A 19344-nucleotide genomic window follows, 5' to 3' on the forward strand; every position below is an offset into this window, starting at 1 on the left:
CCGGGGCGGGGAGAGGGGTCCCCGCTGCGAGCCCCGGCTCCACCCGGACGATCGGGAGGGTCCGTGTGGTTCCGCCCGTGGAGCGGGACGGGGAGCGGCGAGGACCGGCGATGCCACCGGCCGGGCCGGGCACGGGCCGGCGGTGTCACCACACGGGCAGCGGAGCGCCCGGCGGAGCCCACGCTCGGGGCAGGGGGCGGGGGGTGCGTGGAGCATTGCTGGGGCTGAGCCGCGGGAGGCGCGGCCGGGCCGGGCGGGCGATGGGGGGGGGCGCGGCCCCGCGCGCAACTTTCCGCCACGCCGAGGGACCCCGGCGGCCGCGCCGGCGGTGGTATCGTATGCAAATACGCAGGCTGACGTCAGAGATCATGTGGGGTTTGGCGTAGATCCCCGCCGATCGAGGGCTCTTTTTTTTTTTTCCTTTTTTTTTTTTTTTTTTCCTTTTTTTTTTTTTTTTTCTCCCCTTTTTTTTTTCCGCGGCGGGGCCGGGCCCGTGCGTGCGCGCGTGGCGGGGCGCGCGTGTTCCCCGCGGGCCGGCGCGGCGGGGGCGGGGGGCGCGGGGTCCCGCGGCCGCGGGCGGCGCGCGGAGCGGAGCGGCGCGGAGCGGAGCCCCGGTGCCGCTCCGCCCGGGACAGTCGGTGCCGCCGCCCTGGGCGCAGGTAGGAAACTTCCCAGGCGGGGCCCCCTCCCCCGGTGCGCGGCGCTCCCCAGCCGCCCCCTCCCTGCGCACGGACGCTCGCCGGCGCTCCCGCCCCGACCGCTCGCACCCAACTTTTCCTCCTGCAAGAAACTGTCCGGTTCCCTGGACTTCGGAGGGAGCCGGGAGGTGGGGGGGAGGGCGAGGGATACCGCCGGGGGTGGGAGCCGGGAGGGTTGTTCGCGGTGGGCTTTTCATTATTTTATTTGTATTTTTCATCTTTGGCCATGCAGCCTTCCTCCCCCCGCCCTTCTCCCGCTCCCCGCCGCCTCCCGATCGCAAGTTTGGGTGAAGGGGGAAAAGCAGGAGGAGGGGGGGGAACATGTCTACGTTTGTCTATGTCGACATCAGCAACACAAAATATGGCGTCCGCTTTCGACAGGGCGTTACGTAGAGGCGAGCAGGGGATTTTGTCAGCGCGGTCCCTGACGAGGAGCCGCGGGCTCCCGGGCCGGGGGGGCAGAGCCGCCCCGGGGCGCGGGAGGGGCCCGGCGCCGTCGCCGCGCGTGGCTCCGCGCCCGCGGCCGCACTTGGCAGCGGATTCTTCTGGTTTAATTTTTGATTATTTTTTTTTTCCCCTCCTGCCCTCCCTCCCCTCTTTGGCAGCCCCCTTCCCACTCGTGACACCGTGGTCGTGGCGCGGGGCTCGCTGCCGGTAACTGCGGGGAGCGGCGAGGCGGAGCGGCGGCACCGAGCCGGGACCGCGGCGGGGAAGAGCGGGGCGCCCCGCTCCATCCCTCCTCCACCACCCTCGGTGAAAGGCTCTGCCTTCCCGTGGCACTTTATTTTCCCTGAAATGGGGAGATTTGGGGAAATTCGGGCTTTGGCACGTTGCATCCACTTCTTTTTTTTTTTTTTTTTTTTTTTTTTTTTTTTTTTTTTTTTTAATGAGGGGTGACTTTCCCGTTTTTTTAGCCGGTTTCCAAAGACATCACAGAACCGTCTCCTTTTTTTTTCCTCCTTCTCTCTCTCCCTCTGGGATGAAGGCGACAGGGAAGGACACTGATTTATTCTTCCCTCCCAACCCCCCCCCCTTCCCCCCAGGAATAGAACTTGGAAATGATACAGGGATGTACCTGTCTGACTTTGGGGTATCCGTATGCCAAGCTCTTCCCTGAGCACTTTTGTTCGCTCAGAGCCTGGGAATCCCTCCTGAGGGAGACGGCCGGGGGGGCGGGGCATGGCTCTGATTTCCTCCCCTCTTGGCTGCCCAAGCACCTCTCCGATGGCGGCTCTCCATCCTGTCTTGGGGCAGGTGCTCCTTGGAAACCCTGTGAACTTGTGAGTGTCCTGCCGTGCAGGGGAATCCAGCAAAAGTTTTGGATTGTAAGGTGGAGAGCAAAAGGGGAGAAAACATCCAAAGAAGTAGGAATAGGAGGGAAGAGGAGGGCTCTTGGCTGGGTGTGAAAGTGATCAGGATTCCTGGGCATATGCAGCTCCTGCCCGCCGGGTCCCGCAGCAGCAGCGCGGGGAGCAGCGGATGAGAGTGGCAGAGAGAAGCTGCACCTCTGGCAGCACAGGGCATTTTCTGCAGCAATAGCAGGGTCACAGCGCAAGGCTGTCAATGAGGTGCCTTTTTTTTTGTTTTCTAACTACAGATTAAACTTTGTGCGGGGTTTGTCCCTCCTGGCCGGGGCTGGGGTGGTCGTGCAGGCACCGGTGTGACTAGAGGAGGTCTGATGTGTCTAGCAGAAACCTCGTGCATGCAGCCTTACTGGGAAATGGCATGCGAATTAAGAGCGGTGTGTGCTGCCGTGGTTTTATTAGACCAGCAGATGAGTAATATTATTGTTTAAGAGGTATCTGTGACCGAAGTGCTTTGCCAGGATAATGTATTTCTGTCCCGGTGAAGCCTTTCTAATGTAGATGTGGCTTCAGTGTGTTGTATGAACTCAGCAGCTCTTTGAAACAGAATTGCAAATTGATCTTCCGATCAGGGAAAGCAAGGTATTGGCCAGCAATTGGGAAGAATATAAATGCTAAGAATTGGCTGGTCATTATTTTACTTTGCCCCCATATGTGTGTTTATCCCCTCAGGCTTCTGCAGAAAGTAATGGCTAAGAGCTCTCCCATGTTTATCCTCTGTTCTTGTATCCATGATAAACTCAGTGCCAGAAAGCATGGATCAGTTTGTATATCTCAGTTATCAGCCCAAAGACCTTGTGATTACTCACCTTTGTAAAATGACATTTTTCCTGCCTGTCCACCCCAGGAGTTTGCCTGTCAGAGTTTCGTCACACAGGACATTTCCTGCTGTCAGTGTTTGAAAGTAGCACACTCTTTCCAGTCGCTTTCTCTCAAAGTACCACTTGTTTTTTTCCTTTTTACTCTAGTTAAAATCAGCAATTTCTAGACAATGTCTGTAAAGTGAATAATCCATTATATGAAACAGCCCAAGTTTGTAGTGTCATATTTGGGTTCATTCTTCTTGTGGGGGGGAAGTTTTTTTGTGTTTTTATTAAAAGTGAAAAAAAGCCAGCATTAAATTTAGTAAAGTTACTAGCTTCTTTTTACATTTTCAGACCAGTTTCAAACTGCTCCAGGCTGGAATGAGAACACAGCAGGTTTTGCTCATCCTCGTAAAAGACAAAGAGTTTAATGCCAGGCATGACATCACTGTATTTGCATGTGCAACATCTTCAGGTTTTATTCCTTTTTGCTTTGCCCTAATTGGATGATCTTCAGAAATACTATTTGGAGTTTCTTCTGGCAGGGATGTTTTGATACATATCTAAATTATTTTTCTTTGTGTCCACTTAAGGAATGGAAACATCCACTGAAAATAAATCAAAAGAGTGTTTTAATTAGAATTTGTTCAGAAACATGCAGTGTCAAAACTGAATTTCCTGAGATTTCAGCATGGCTGTCAGGTAAAGCTGCATTTACATTTTGTGTGGAGTGTAATTGTAGTTCGACTTTCTTTCAGGTGTGAGGGTAATTCAGCAAGTGTGTTCTTTCCCTAAAAGTTACTGCACATCTGCATGATGGTATCTGTTCATACTGAAAGTAAGTTAATAAACAAAAATTGGCATTAAAGTAATCTATGAAGGCTTTAACTTAAAGCCATTAAAATAATTGCTGCTCCTCTGTCAAGGTGTGTTTACATGTGTCCCATCATCTGGAACTAATATTCGTGGTTAGTTTATTTTATCAAGCTTTCAAAAATAGATCTGAAGTTTACGGGATGTAATGGTACATTTCAGTCCCAGGGTAACAGTAAGTTGGGTTTCTTTCTGAGCAGCTGAAAGAGCTGTTGGTTTCCAGAATGTTTCAAATACTTTTCATACAGGGTAGTATTTGAGAGTTTAATTTGTGAAGATGTAGCAAAATGGAAATAAAGTAAGTTGGGCACTTGGAAGATGAAGGGAAGAGCATTCAATTCCAGCCTTGCCTTCCAGAGACAGTTCAGAAATCACCAAGCCAGCCCTCTCCCCAAAACTGCCGTGCCTTTGCAAGGCAGAAGGGTTGTTTCATTGGTTGTTTTGTTTTTAAAAATTAGCACTTGGGGTTGTTGCAAAAATGTTGAGTTTGAAAATAAGACAATGCATTTGGCAAGCTTTTTTCAGAACCATGAGACCTCAAACCAGTTTCTGAAGTGAAAACTGAATTTTCCGTAAGCGGAATTTATATAGAATGACCAGTATTGTGAGTCTGCTGGTGAAACTCAGGGAGAGGTGTAAAATGATTTTGTGTATTTAGCACTGCAGAAGGCTCAGATCACTGGGTTTTGTTTGTGAGCAGAGAGAGAACGACACAGGCAAGGAGAGAAGGTTTAGGTGTTGGCAACCAGGAGGGGACTTCAGAAAAGTCATCCTGGGAGGTTCTGATAGCTGAGGAGGTGGATTATGGTGCAACATCTCCTTGAATTCATGGATGAGACTGCACGTGCCTGGCCTGCATTGGGCAATGCCCCGATGGGGCTGGCGGTGGGAAGGCTCATGTCAGTGCTTGACAGGGGAGCGTTTGCCATCTGGAGGGGTGACTGAGGAGGAAGGGTTGGGAAGCAAATGGGAAAGAAGGTGGTCTGGAACACCTGCATGGTTAGAAATTGCACATCAGGAGTGGAGGAGTGAGCTTGCAGCAAGTTTTGACAACCTTTTGCAAATTGGCGGGGGGCATGGGCACATGCTGGGTGCTGAAAACAGGGCACAGGCAGGGAATTCAGCTTTGCTCTGAGAACAAGCCTCCCCAACAACATCTGCAGTTTATAACTTCTCCACATTGTTGTCCAGCAGGGACCCGGTCTAGCAAAGTGGAGCCTGCTCACCACTTGTCTGCCTCTCAAATTAACTTTTACAGACTTACTGGGAGGAATTTGCAGATCTCTACACCTCCCACCCACACAGACTCCAGGTTAAACAGTACCGTGGTCCAAGCTCACCCTTGGATTCAGTTTCCATCTGCTTGGTTCAAAAGCTCTGAAATCATGTAGGTCTCTGTCTCGTGCTGCCTTCATTTGGGACTGCCCAGTCTGAGGGTGGAAAGGGACCTTCAAACTTTTTCCTTATTTCCAATTTAAACCTACACTCTTTCAGTTTAAGACCGTTATTCCTTGTCCCATCTCTACAGGCTTTCATAAAAAGTGAGAATGTGTATGTTTAATATCTCATAAGGAAAGGTACCCAGGGCCTTGGAGCACACAGGCACTTTGGTCTGGTCAGCATCCCATGAGCACACCAAAAACTTTATCCTTGGGTGAATGTGTTGATGTTTATCGTCCCAACCCTGTCTCAGTACGTGACATTGGCAAAAATGTCCCTTTGCTGGTGTAACAGCCCTTTTGCTGATGGGTTTTGCCAGCACAGCTGCTTCAGTGACGTGTCCTGCCCTGGGCAGGTACAACGCTTGACAAGGTTAGTGGTACAGACCTGGAATGAGATGTGCCCGTGCAGACATTCCTGCTGTCACGTGCGTGTTCAGCTCTTGATGTCTGCACATCAACTCTCCCCTCTGGGAAAGCCTTGTTACTGCTGGAGTTAAGCCGCAGTTAGGAGCAGACCCTCCTGCAGGTACAGGCACTGTAGGCTTGGGATCACAGGAATGGGCGCATCCCGGGAAATGCAATGGCTCTGTGCAAGTCACGGAGTTTCCTGAAGACCGGTATTACCTGCCCACAGTGTAATTCAGTTCACTTGGTAAATTCATCCACAGCCTGAAATTCATCTTCTTCCCTGGAAAAATGTTGCAAGATGAAAAGCAAAGTTACTTGCCTTGTGTTACTTCACTTAGCAAACCCTTAGCTGTGGCTTTGCACAGAAACAGCCATCTGCTTCTCTCCCTCCTTTCATAAGTGACATGTAAAGATACAAATCTTTAGTGTTAGCTTTTAACCTGTACCATTTTGATGGTGTGATTTACAGTGTGGTCCCAGTTGGCACTGGTGGAGGGGACAATTAATTTCATGTGAGCAGTGGATGGGGTGGGATGGGAATGTTTTGCACTGCTTTTCATGTCCTATAAGAGGCGCGAAATCTTGGGGTTTCCTTCCCTTTCTTCCCCCCATTCTTCCTGTCCTAACCTTATTCCCCCTCTTAAATATTAAATATTTTTTTAAAACTTGCAACCTCAAATTACCTGTTTATTTTGGCTTCTCTTGTAGTTGATTGTATGTTGTTCCCACAATTTTCTAATAAGTGTTAAAACTTGATGCTTCACTCACTGGAGCTTAAAATAAACAAAGAAACCCCAACCAACAAACAAATGGAAAGAGATTTTCTTGCTTCTTTTGAGTCAGTGACTTTAACTAAGGAAGCCTCAGATTCAGTGTTACTTAACCTCTTGTCCAGTTTGATGAGTGGAGGAAGAAGTCCTGTGAGCAAGACTGTATAGGGAAGAATGTGGTTCCTTTCTTTTAAGCAGAATCTTGTTATTTGTGGTTTGGGTTTTTTTTTTAAATACCACCCAAAAAAAGCAGGTTCTGAGCTGCTGCTGAAGGCACCCTCAGAGGGATTTAATAAAATACCAGTATGTCTCAAGAACTCTGTGCCCCTTCCCTTGCCTCTGATGTGTGTGTTCCCTTTTCTCACTCCAAGTTTTGGACATCTGTTTTTTACATTTCTTAACCTAATTTCATGCTTATTAGTTTCAGTTATTTAATGTTGCACTTCACTTTGATAGCAGAAGTGGGAAAATACTTGTTCTTTTTCTTAAATCTTATTAGCAAGACGAATATCCAATAGGATACCAGTTGGAAGCAGTTAAGTTTAGTAGGGTTTCAAAGTGTGCCGGGATGGTGGCCTGGAAAGTGGTGCAGGGAGGTTTTTGCCTCCTCTCATTCCAGTGAAAGCCAGTACGAAGCAGACAGCGGCAGTATCTCCAGGCTTTGCTGCCGGGCTGGCACAGCACTGCTGATTCACTTTCACACAAAATGAAGGAAAGTCCTGATGGTTCTGGCCTCAAGTGTTTCTGGGGATATGCCTTCCCCCCCCCCCCTCTTCCTACTGCCCACCTCAGAAGAAAATATGTCTTGTTGTGGGGTTTTTTGTTCAGCATCCTCTTGAGCACAAGCTGTCAGGCATCACAGGGAGTTTTTCCTTTTCTTTTGTCTCTCCAGAAACTGATTTATTTAAATGTTTTGCTGGGAGCACGCTGCTGTTAAAGTCTTCGGTGCTTGTTGTCTTTTGGACTTTGGTACAGTTTTTTGAAAATTGTGGAAGATGGGGTTATCTCAAAGAATCACGGCTTCCCCTGAAGCTGTTTTTTTCTGCATTTTTCCAAAGAGATCCCCTTTCCTGGTCTTCTGTGAAGAGTGTTGTTTATTTCCATGTGATTAACAGGCGAGGAAGTTGTTTGAGTGCTCAGCTCCCTCCTGGGGAGAGCCCTTGGCTGCCTGGCTGGAAGTCCACGTCTGTCACTGCTCCCACCCATGGGACCAGCACACCAGTGCCCTCCTTTTGCTCAGCCAAAGGTAGTTACAGAGTCCTTTATCGCTCATGTATTTACTATCTAGCATCCCCATGTCACCTCTTGCAGCCTGTCACCATTATGATGCTGCTTTTCATTACCATCAAGTGATATTCAGTACCAGGAGTCATGACCTTGCGGTTGCAGATTTTTGGGATCCGTTCCTCACATCTCAGGACTTTGCATCCTTTTTTTTTTTGAGACAGTAGCCCTTTTACCTGGGCTTTAACCTAAGGCACAGGTCCTCCCAACCTGTGCTTGGGTACATGCATCTTGCTAGGAAGGTACCAGCTCCACTCTGTGACCACTGTGAGGGCTAGGTTTAGTTTTCTTTGAGAAGCCAGCTGAAAAAGCTGGCTGATGCTGCTGAAAAAGCTTCACGTGGGGTTTTCAAACCAGGGAAAGTGCCAGGGGTTGCCACATGGAAGAGTGGGCAAATGCGTCAGTCCCCAGCGCGCCCATGCCGGGCTGCTGAGGGCAGGGGCTGCTGGCCACTGAGAACCTGCAGGATTTTGCCCAGCTTCAGCAGGTAGGAAGTTCCCAGCTACAAATGGTGATGAGTAAATTCAGAGTAAAGTGCTGCCTAAAGAAGCCTTTACTTCCCTCTACCTGACTGGGATTCTTGAGCACAAGAGAGGAGTCAGCTCCATGTGTGTTTTAAAACAATTGGAGTGACAAGAAAGAATGATGTGTTTGGAGGGAACTATTTTCTTAACTACTTTTAAATAGGCATGTCTTTAGAGTTAGAGCATCCTCACAATTTTACTGTTGCCAGAATAGTTTTCACAGGATGCCCGTTTTCTGTGTATCTGTTGGCTTATTGTCTGTGTGCCTTGGTGATGTCAGGGGGGTGAGGTGGTTTGGGAAATACTGCTCAAGGCAAACACAAGCTTCAAGATCCATGCTTAATCAGATAAAGGAAAAAAATCTTAGCTCTCTGAAGGATTTTGCTTTCAACCCTAAATATGCTTGAGTGCCTTAGATTCTGTTTGCTTGTCCTGTTGTCCTGTTACTGAACTTATTTTTATGTGTTTACCCTCTGTGTGATGGTCCAGGAGAGCGTGCAAACACTTAGTACGTGTCCAAGTCAGGAGAGGAGTGTCACAATGTATTTTTTATGCTTAAAAGAACTTCTGCATAGGAATGATCTTAGCTCCAGCCCCATCCCTTTGCAGCAGCAAATCAGAGCACTGAGTTGGTGGATTTAAAGTTAATCTCCTGAAATCTGAACTCCTTTTTGCTTACTCTATTCTTTCTTCTTGGTGAGTGGTGAATGGTCTTGTTCTCACCACAAAGTGCTCAAGGGTGAGTGCTTCCAACCTCAGGGTCCACAGCCCTAGGGTGCAAGGTGTGAGCAGGCACCAGACACCCTTTGACACCTGGCTTCAATTCCATGCTGAGCCCTCTGCAACTCTCCCACAAATATTCAGGGGGACTTAAATATGGGGTTCTTCTAAATAAAAAATAATTTTAAAAAATGTCCACAAATCCCTGTCTGCACCCTGTGCCCAGTTTAGGAGGAAGATCATTGTTGAGTACATGGTTTGCATTTTTAATTTCTTTGTAGTACCCTCTTGCTTCAGCTCTTCCCCTAACAGTCTATTCCCACCCTGATATTTTTTTGGAGGGCTCCATCCAGATCCCAGCAGGGAGCTTGCTGTGGCAGGGTGCTTGCAGGACAAGGGAAAGCACCTTGCCATCTGCAGGGAAAGCACTGTTGTGGTGCTTGATGGAGTGAGGGATCTGCTTTGAAATGTGCTATTGAATGGGAAGCACTGCTGGAAAAGTGTTCGAGGTACTTTGCAAGGAGATATTGGGTATTTAACACAAGCTGCATCCCAAAATTGGTGGTGATGTCAATGGTATGCAGTACTGTATGGCAAAGCATTTGTGGCTGTTTGCAGGCTGCTTTACTTACAGATGGTAGCAGACAGCAAGAGGGGTGGGAATTACCACCTGGGCTCTGCCACGCTTTTAGCTTTTAGATACGTTGTGTGGAGTGATGTGAGATGTAGTTTGATGCATTTTGAATGGTGTATTTGCACAGGAAAGGTAAATTCATACCTGAGTTTCCTCTCTATTGATTTCTGCAGCCAAGGTTGGAATTTGATCCTATTTTTTAGTTATCTGCCTTGCACTCAAGGCATCCTTTCCTATTTCCTATTTGCCTCTCACTGGCACAAGCAGTACGACTTACACTGGTTCATGTTTTCATCTAACATGCTTTAGTTATTTTATTTTTTTAATCTGTTCATCCCTATGTAGATAGGGGTTTTATTTGTTCCTTTTGTCTTATCCTGACCCTTTTACTGAGTCCCAGGGTGGAGGGTGCTACTGTGTGTTGTGAGGTCACTGTTCAGTTTGTGTATCTAGGCCCTGCTGTAGCATCTTCTAGAAGGGTTCCCATGCTGAGCTGCTGGCACAGATTGGCTGACATACCCTTCTTCTGCTCAGATTCATGATTGCTGGTCAGCACAGCAGCGGAAAAGGACTGTGATTTGCAACCCTTTATTAATGGTCTTTGCAGCCTACAGATACTCAGTTTGGAACACTCTTCAACTTCTGCTGTGGCCACTTGGCTTGTTTGGAGTTGCAGCTTGATTAATTTTTGGCTAGTGCATGGGTGGCCCATGTTCCTTTGCTGTGTTGTAAAATCAGTAAAAAATTAAGTTATCAAAGGGTTGGAAAGAAAATTTTACGCACACTTAGCACTGAAAGTTTTGTAGTGTAGCTGTAGGAGAAGGTAAAATACCAACTTTTTTTTTTCTTCTTTTTTAAATGAAACAGGCAGTTAATAGGAAGTTGATTAAGAAACATTTGAGGTTGGGTAGGTTTTTTAGGTTATTAAAGACTTTTTTTTTTTTACTTGTCTGCTGTTTTAAAATATCTGTTCTTAAATTATGTAGACTAGATGGTGTGAGAGTGAGGAACAGCCCAACAGACATCTGGATTTGGCAGGGTTTGAAGTTTCAAACTATATGAAGTTTCAGCCTTAATGTGATTTAAATAGTTTAAGGTATTAAAGTCTTGAAATCAATGTTTATACGGACTTTAAGACACTCCCCACTCAAAGCATGAAGGAGTGTTACATGCTGTGGATTTTAAAAAGAGACACTATGCATTCATTGCTAATTATGTACCTTATTGTTGAGTCTGAGTAGTAATTTTTTTTCCAGAGCGTGTTTGGCAAATGATAATTTTTAATAAAATTACAGTATAAAGTAATAACTTGAAATTTAACTTAATAAATTTGGTTTATGTCTTAGCGCAGTAAGGATCTACTAAGGTCGCCTTTGACCTGCATTGAAAGCAGCAGGCAGAATCATGTTTGAAGGTGAGATAAGTCAAGGACCAGTTTTGTTAAAAACTAGAGGATTATCCCAGGAGGGGATGTAGGAAGCTCATTTCGTAGGTGAGAGTGGGGTGTTGATGGGGAAATTTTTTGTCTCTTCAGTGAGAACCTGCAGATAGATTAGGCAAATTGTAGTTAATTATTTAACAAAGGGCCCGGTGCTGCGGTTGCCTTTGACTCCTGCACTACTAAAACATCTCTGGTTTGGAGGGTGGAATTAAGACTGTAACTTTGAGATTAAGCTTTTCTTTTCCTTATTCTCTTCCCTTTGAATGCAAGGCTCTTGACTGCCAGTCCTGGAACAGAGAAGTTTTGCACTCTGTGCTAAGGACACTTACATAAAAGGGAGATACTCAGATTGAATCCAAACCCTGCTCAGTTTGCTCTTGAGGAAGGTGGGTCTGTACTGTCCTTATCCACCTGGGGGTCTTCAGGGAGCCTCTCTGCTACCAATCCCTGCTTTTTGTGCAGACCCCTATTAGAAAACCACAGAAAAGGCTTAATCTGTGACAAGCCAGATGTGATGTGAGCTGAAATCGAGGAGACTGATTATTCCTGGGGCCAGCAGGACCGACGCAAACTGCTTTTAGTGTGTTTGATTTGTGGTGTTGAATTCCTGCGTGCACTGGGTCAGACTAACCACTCTCCAGAGCATGAGTGGTAGGGGTCTCTCCACACCCTGTTTCCATTAAACCAGTAGGAAGTTACTGTGCTGGAATTGATAGACCCACATACACATGAATGTGGAGGAAGACAAAAACAAACCTCACAGATCTTTTAAAAATCAGTGATACTGGCAGGGATAATGCCATAAGGTGACATGCTTTCCTGTCTGCAAACATACAGCCAAGGGATGTCAGTTCAGACATATGAAAGTGTAAGTACAGCAAAGATACCTTTTCACCAAAGTCCTCACTGCATCTGAGGCTGAAATCACAGAAACTGTTCTTTGAAGGTGGCTTCCCAGTTGTATTGTGAATTTGGCTTTCAAAGCGCAGCTTTGAACAAACAGTTGAGACCTTTAAGAGGCCTCAACCCCCACTCTTTTTATTGGCATTTTTACATTTGTATTGCTGTGGGGTGCACACACGCACCTGCACATAGGCATGGCGTGGTCCTACCTGATTAAGTGTTTGGAACATTACTCTTAGGTTTAAGACACAGCACTGAGGCCTTTTCAGTCCCACAGATGTGCCCAGAGCATCAGGATGGTCAGTTCAGACCACTTCTGCATCCCTGCTGGGTGACAGCAGTGGGGCAGGGGGTTGCATGTGGTTCTGCTGGAAGTCCTGTGATCCAGCTTCTGGGTCTTGCTATGACGGGGAGAATTTGATAGAAGGATCAAGCCATTCCTTCACATTATCACATTGTAGTGAATGGGCAAACACTACTGTTCTCGTCTTGCCTTTACCTCTGAGATCACCAGCAGCTGCTTCATTAACTATTAATGGCCTGCTCATTAATGCTGTAAGAGGCTAGGACCAATCTTGCAAATTTTCTGGACTCTTTCCCTGAAATATTTATGACTTGCTCGCTGTGCGAAAGGGCAAGAGCAACAGCAGAGAACATGCCTCCAAGTTTTGTTGAGCTTTATTAAAGAGATCATGAATATGAAGAAGCTGGCAGCTTCTTTCTGTTTTTTGGCTTTCTGAGCTAGTGCTGCACATCTGGCTCTAGGGGTCGAGTGGGCTGGTGGTTTGCTGAAGCATCGGTGGCAGAGTCTTGGATGCTTTATTGATGATCTCTAGTTCCTGTAGTGCTTTCCTTGCATCCTCCTGCACAAACACCATGGTGTAATTGATACCTCCAGGGGAGATTTTATTAAGAGGTGGGGAAACTGAGGCACAGAAGTTGAACAATTTGCCTGGAGCTGAGCAATAGAAAGCCAGCAGAGGATGGAAATGTTGTGCCCAAACTGTTGTGCTACTTTTGATTGAAGTCTGGTTAGTGTCAAATAGGTGTACGCTTGCTAAGCCTCACCTGAATGCTCCGAGTCATTCCTGTCCCATTCCAGAGCTCCTACATGATCGCAGAGAGGAGCATTGAGTAGTGCTTTCTCTGGGAAGAAGCCAGTTTGTTTTAGTTCTCTCTGGTGCCAAGAAACAGCAGGGAAGCTATTTTACCCCTCCATTCAGATTTTGGAGGTAAAACTGTGTTCGTCTCATGCTTAAGTCTACCATCAATAAAGACTGTCCACTGAATCCCAACTGCAGCTCAGCTGGTGGTGCACCAGGCAGATTAAAATCTCTGTTTCTTTCCCACAGCCATCTGCAGAGCAGACACTGGTGTAAATACACGTGGGAGGCATTTTTTTGTAAAGTGGGGAGATACACTTTAAAGAGAACAGGTATGACTCTGTTGCGGTGGCTAAGTCCACTTTACACTCCCCAAGCTGCCTTAAAATTTGTCTCTCCTTACAACACGGTGCTAGAAACTTCTCCCTTTGTCTAGATTCTGCTGGTCACTGGTCCTCTTCCCCCCCCAGTCCCTTTTCCCATTGGCCTCTGTTATGTCATTCAACCTTGCCTCTGCCCCCTAGCCCTCAGACTATTGGTTTTGGATGCTCTGCCCGCCTTTGGGAGTTTTTGGGATAAAACTGGCACGGGCTTTTAGTTGTTGTTCTTTCTTGCCTCTGTTCCCTTCGGGGTGTTGCCATTAAGCACCTTGGAATGGCTTGCAGAGAGCCCCTCTCGCCTCTCAGTCTCATGCACAGACTGTGGGTGTGAGCGGCTGTTGGCGACCACCTGCCAAGGTGAGACTGTGTGCACACGTAGGTGCTGGCAGAGCGCCGCCTGAGCCGTCCACGAGGGACCCAGTAGGGACAAACACGGCCTTGATCCACCGAAGCCCTCCTCCATATGACTCCAGGAATGAGGACTGGTCTGCACAATGTTTAACATATTTTCCATTTGCAGCTGGCCTTCAGAGTAAAAGGTCCTCTGTCTTTGGAAGATGCAGGGTGTGTCAGGAATGACCAGCCTTTAATAGTATTTGAGCTTCTGGGCTTGCAAGTAGTGCTGAAGTGGAGCCGGGTGGCAAAATAAATCCATATCAGAAACATTCTCTGGTACAACTCTATTGTTATTTCTTATAGAGTGAATATTTTATCCCACATTATATCAAATTGCAAGGGATGCTTGTTTTCTCTCCTGGAGCTATTCCTTTTAATTGCTTGAACAAAGTTAGGGCAGATGCAGGGTAGAAATTCAAAGCTCTTCACTGAAACAGTGTTTAAGTTAATGTTTATGTCACGCTGCTATGGCAAGGTGAATGTGGTAGACACAAGTTAGTGGTCATGCTGTGCCCTGTATGATTTCAGTAGGCACTGATGGGACTCCCTTGTCAAGCTGATCTCCAGCAGTATTCCAGCAGCATACTGATTGCCACCTGCTTTTGCATGTCTCTGGGGAAGACTTCTGGGATTCTGCTGCTACAAGAATAACAACCAGATCTTAAGCTACTTTTGTGGCTCTTTACTGAGGCAGTTCCTCCAAAAGCTGGCAAATGGGTAGGTGCAAGAGTTGAGTCCCTGTGTGTTGGCTGGTGCAGCTCTTCTAGAGACAGCTGCAGTGGAGGCTGCAGAGCAGATCGTTGGTGGTTTTTAGTTACCAGTGGATGCCATTACTTCTCCTTTTGTAGAGCTGCTCCCTTCCTCAAGGAAGATATGCCTCTCAGCAAGCCCACCAAGATTTGGGAGCCCTTTCCTCACCCTTTCCTTGGTAGTTAGGAGGAGTCTGCCATCCAAAACAGACACCATTCCTCCAGCTCTGAGTTTGAGGCTGAATCACAGGTAAGAGATGATGTAAAATCTCTCTTCCTATGCGGAGGGAATATCAGTGTAATTCAAAATGTTGGGGGCCGTGTCTTATCATTGCCAAAGGCATCAATTATCAAGTATCAATTATGTGAGAAAACTGTGATAATTAACACTTCCAGTAAGTAGAAACTTACTGTATCCTATGAAATAACTGGAAGAAGGAGGTGTTCTCTGTAGAAACAACAACTTTCAGTTCTTGGTATCATAACATGAACTAAAACGGTGGCTGGCAGCAGAGAAATTCCAGATGTATCTTCTGCCTGCTGCTCAGATGTGAGCTACATTTCCAAGGGGAAAGCACGTGTTTGCAGTCTTGGGCAAGTTCCTGATTTCAACACTTTTGGACTGAGAAATGGACTGTGCTTTAGAGGATGCTACAACTCATTATTAATTTTCCTTTTCTGGAAGTGTAGTCATGTCAAGATAAAAATGATTGTTCATATTTATGAAAAGTGGTTTCTAAAGTCTAGCCTTTTTCTTGGTGTCTGAGTGATCTGTGGAGCACTGGGAGTTCATTGGGACTTGTGGGTCTCTAGCATTTTTGGTAGAAACCAGCTGTTGATTAGCTATATCTGTGTTTGCCTGTTTCCCTAGGGGTGATACACAGGGTTGGAAATGTTAGTTGAAGTTTTCATGTGTGTTTAGATTGGTGGGTACTCCAGCCAGCAGCCTCTTTGGGTTATAGTAAATTCTGACCCAGGAAAATGTTATCCAAATTATCTAAAGTTAAGAGAAGAAAGGGCAAAATCAGTTCATAGGCAGAAATGGGGGCACGGGTCAGACAGACAAATGAAATGGCTCCTGGCTGAGTCTGGGATGAGGTTATCTTGGAACACCTGCTAAACCTGGCTTTTTCAGAAGAGTTTAATCTCCTTTGAGATGTGTTAGTTCCTCATTTTTTCCTCTGATGCCGTTTATGCATTGTGCTTGCCTTGGCTTAAGGACTGCAGATTGTCCTTTTGACTGCCCTGCTTGTATAGGGGGGTCCTTCTGCCCTAGCCTGATGTGACGGGGCCCAAAACAGCACTCATCCAGAGTTTATGTATCAATGAAAACTGTGCTGTTGGGGGGTTTATAAAACCATTTATTTCATGGCATCAGCATCTTGGCTCTTACTTGACAGCATCCGATGGTCCCCGCCTCCAGTGGACTGAGCAGATCTGTGTGGCAAAGCACAAAGGCTGGATTTTGTATTACGACACAGGCTGCACTGTATGCTGAGGAGTTAGCTCGCATCCTGCCTTCTGCTGAAAATAGCTCGGGGTTAAGCCGTGCCTACACTACCGACTCCTGCCAGCAGCACTGTCCCGGCCAAACGCGTGGAGAGGTGCGATTCCTGAGTGACGCGGCGCTGTTGGCACAGCCCCGAGGCACAGCGTGCCTGTGCTGGGGAAGCCACCCTTCCTGCAGCCTGGGAGTGACTCGTGCTGGGCTCCTGTGGGCCCGGCTCTGCCGCAGTAGCCCTGTCCATTGAGCAGCGTTTTGTGAGGTTACACGGGTGTTCCTCTGCTGCTGGAGTACTTCTGGGAAATTAGTTGCTGTAAATTTTTAAAGGTGTTTTTTCTGATCCTCCTGAGTAAAACAGAGGTGAGAGATGCATTTTAATGTTCCATGTTCTCTCTTGCCCTCTTTCTTTGCCGGGCGGTTCCAGTGTTCCTGCTGTGCTCTGAGCAGGGTATGGTGGCTGTTATTCTAGCTATGTGCCATCTAGTGCTGGATAATGTTGCGAGATCCAAAAATAAAAGGTGGAAAAATTTTCAGACAGAGGAAACAAGGCACAACTTTACCTCTTGGGCAGAGCAGCTTCCTTCCCTCTATCTAGCACAGCTTCACTCCTTGAGTCTTGAAAGATGGATACTGTTGTATTTTTACTACCTACTCTGTCTTTCCACACCAGCTTTTAATCCTTGGCTCCCTTCAAGAGATTATGTTGTTACACTGCTAGTACAGGTTCTTTGATGAAATACTGCTCTTCTCTTCCTCCCCAGCATTTTAGAGTTACACATTTCTTTGCTCAAGAAGAACACTTCAAGGTTATCCCCAGCCTCACTGGAGAAGCAGAGGGGAGAGTGGTTTATTGGTGCTTATTTGATCTCGTATTTCTTAAAATACAAGCACCTTGTATCCTCTTGGTTATTTTCCATATCAGTATTTGTGATACAGGAAAGTTTTGTTACAAGAATTAAGTGAAGAAGCTCTGAGGAATAAAAACGGTTTACACAAGGTCAGGGAATTAAAACCTCTCCCATACCCTGGCTGGAACCATACCCTCTTGCCCTCTCCTTTTCCTCTGGTCCACCCATGTCCCTGGGTAATGAGTTGCTACCTGAGTGGCTCAGCTTGTCAGTACAGGATAGGACCACTGATTTCCAAAGGAATTACTGAGGATGTGCCAGCTGAGGCCATATCAGACCTGCAAGTCTTTTATTTCTCTGCTTGTATGTTGCAAGTAACTTACTGCTTTTGGCAAAACTAGTGCAATCATTCAATCTATTGAAATAGCCTGCTTAAATCATCAGATAAGATAAAAGTCTACTGAGATGTGATTATCAAGAAGAAATCGTCAAGATGGCCAACGTGGCCTCCTTTAGGAATGTGGGTTCTGACCTGAAACCAGTACATGGTAAGGCTGTGATTTTGGCTTGGTTTTCTCCCAAAGTATGGGAGGTGTCTCATCCTTTGTAACAGTCTTGACCCCTCCCCCCCTCCAGTGGCAAAGTTTCTTCCTGCAAAGGGGACCCAGAAAATTATTTTTCTAGAGCAGGTACTCCAGTTAAAGTGCAGACATGCTATGGAGAAGCAGAGCTTGAAGTGTTAACTGCTCTCCAGCAAGTTTCATATACATATATGCACATATATGTATCTCTTGATAGCCATGGAAGGCAGGGATGTCCAATTTCCAAGAGCATAAAGAGCATAAAGCTCTTGCATTTAGCCTATTCCAACAGATAATAGGAGGTGTGACCTCAGTATCATTTTTTTAATTACATCACTGTTTCTTGTTCTTCCACACTCTCCCTGCAGCCACGAAATCACAGTTCCTGTAGGAATTCACACTGGTGCCCTGATGTTCAAAACTAACACTTGCTATTTCTATATGTTTCTTGGAGTTTTTTGGGTTTTTTTGGAAGCAAGATGCTAAAGACAAATAAACAAGTCAATAGGCAAAGCATTTGAATGACTGTGCAGTCATTATAACTGATATCAGGGCAAAGGAATGCAAACTGGCCAGTCTGTGGCTTCATGCCTTTAGCTCCTGTCCCTCTGTTTTGTTTTTCATTTTGAGCACAGGAAGGGGCCAGTATATGACCATATGCTTACAAAATGCTGGTTACACATCTTCCAAACACTGTTGTCATAGTAATGATATGACATGTGTATGTCACATTTTGTCGCACTGTGAATGTACCTGTACAGCTCTAAACCGTACTGTGTTTTTCCTCCTTTTATTCATCACCAATAATGACAATTGTTTCCAAGGAACTTAATGCATCTGTTCCAAATAAATTGGAAATGTGATTTCACTTCTGTCAGTGCCAGTGGGAATTTCATATCCTGGGAAATATGCAAGGGTATTGCAGGGAAAATGTTAAGCATGTACTTAAGCATCATTGATGGTGATCAAGTTAAGTCTGCTTTGAAACCTTGGGAGCTATTGCCTCTTTCCAAGCATTGGTCTTACTGGGCAGTTCTGAAAGAAGGAGAATTGCTCTCCCCTTGCAAGGCCCTAAAGATGGAATTGAACCTGGAGGGAAGAAATAGTCAGCAGAAGTTCATGCTGATACTTCTGTGAAGATTACCTTGGTCATACCTATTCATTTTCCAAAGATCAGATCCTTTCAGCATGATCTAAAGATTCTTTCAGTTTTCAAATGTTGTGTGTATGGTTTTTTTTTCTCGTGTGATTTGTTTTCCTTTATTTTTCTTGTCCTGTAATAGCCTTTGCAAGTTTAACAAGGTTTTGAAGTTAACACTACTTTGAGGCAGTGATATCTAGGCCAAAGAGGTTCACACCTCTTTGGTGTAAGTGAGTTCTTGTGATTTTTGTGGAGGGAAGTCTTATGATGAGAATGCAGAGAAGCAGGGCCAAAGTCCAGGTTTGATCTCCGTGGCTTTTCCCCCTGCGAGCCTTTGGCAAATGAGAGATGAATGCAGACTCCATATAACCATCTTTAAAATAGATATCCCTTGGGGAGAGTATGGATTAATTAACATTTCAGAGACACCTTGTGTTTCTTTGATAGGTGTTGCAGAAATGCACAAAAAGGGGTTTTTTCTTGCTAGACACAGGCTGTCCAAAGGACGAATTTTAAGGATGTTGTTTTACCTCCTCAGTGCTCTTTTTTCAAATGAAAGACTATTTAACTTCTTTTGTATGTATCAGTATGGTGTTTTACTGCCAATTTAAGCCAAATAAAATATACAGTGTCTGGACCAAGACTGGATTTTGTACCTTCACATCATGAGAGCTCATGCTGATAATTTGCCAGTAGCCTCAGCTCTTTGATAGTAATTTGCCAGATGCTATACTGAACCTCATTTGCATCTGTATTTACATAAATGCTTTAATTAAAA

At 46.0% G+C, this 19344-nt stretch overlaps 1 protein-coding gene across 3 annotated transcripts in view; it reads left to right on the forward strand.

Moving 5' to 3' along the window:
- The first annotated feature begins 563 nt into the window (after positions 1-563).
- ZHX2 (zinc fingers and homeoboxes 2) overlaps positions 564-19344 on the forward strand; it is a 75486-nt gene continuing 56705 nt past the window's right edge. For all 3 annotated transcript variants that reach the window (XM_069005413.1, XM_069005407.1, XM_069005409.1), the window contains exon 1: positions 564-659. The gene's annotated coding sequence lies outside the window, so the exon portion shown is untranslated. The remainder of the gene's footprint in view (positions 660-19344) is intronic.

The sequence above is a fragment of the Aphelocoma coerulescens genome, chromosome 2, assembly GCF_041296385.1.
Source record: "Aphelocoma coerulescens isolate FSJ_1873_10779 chromosome 2, UR_Acoe_1.0, whole genome shotgun sequence".
In the NCBI taxonomy this organism is placed as follows: Eukaryota; Metazoa; Chordata; class Aves; order Passeriformes; family Corvidae; genus Aphelocoma; species Aphelocoma coerulescens.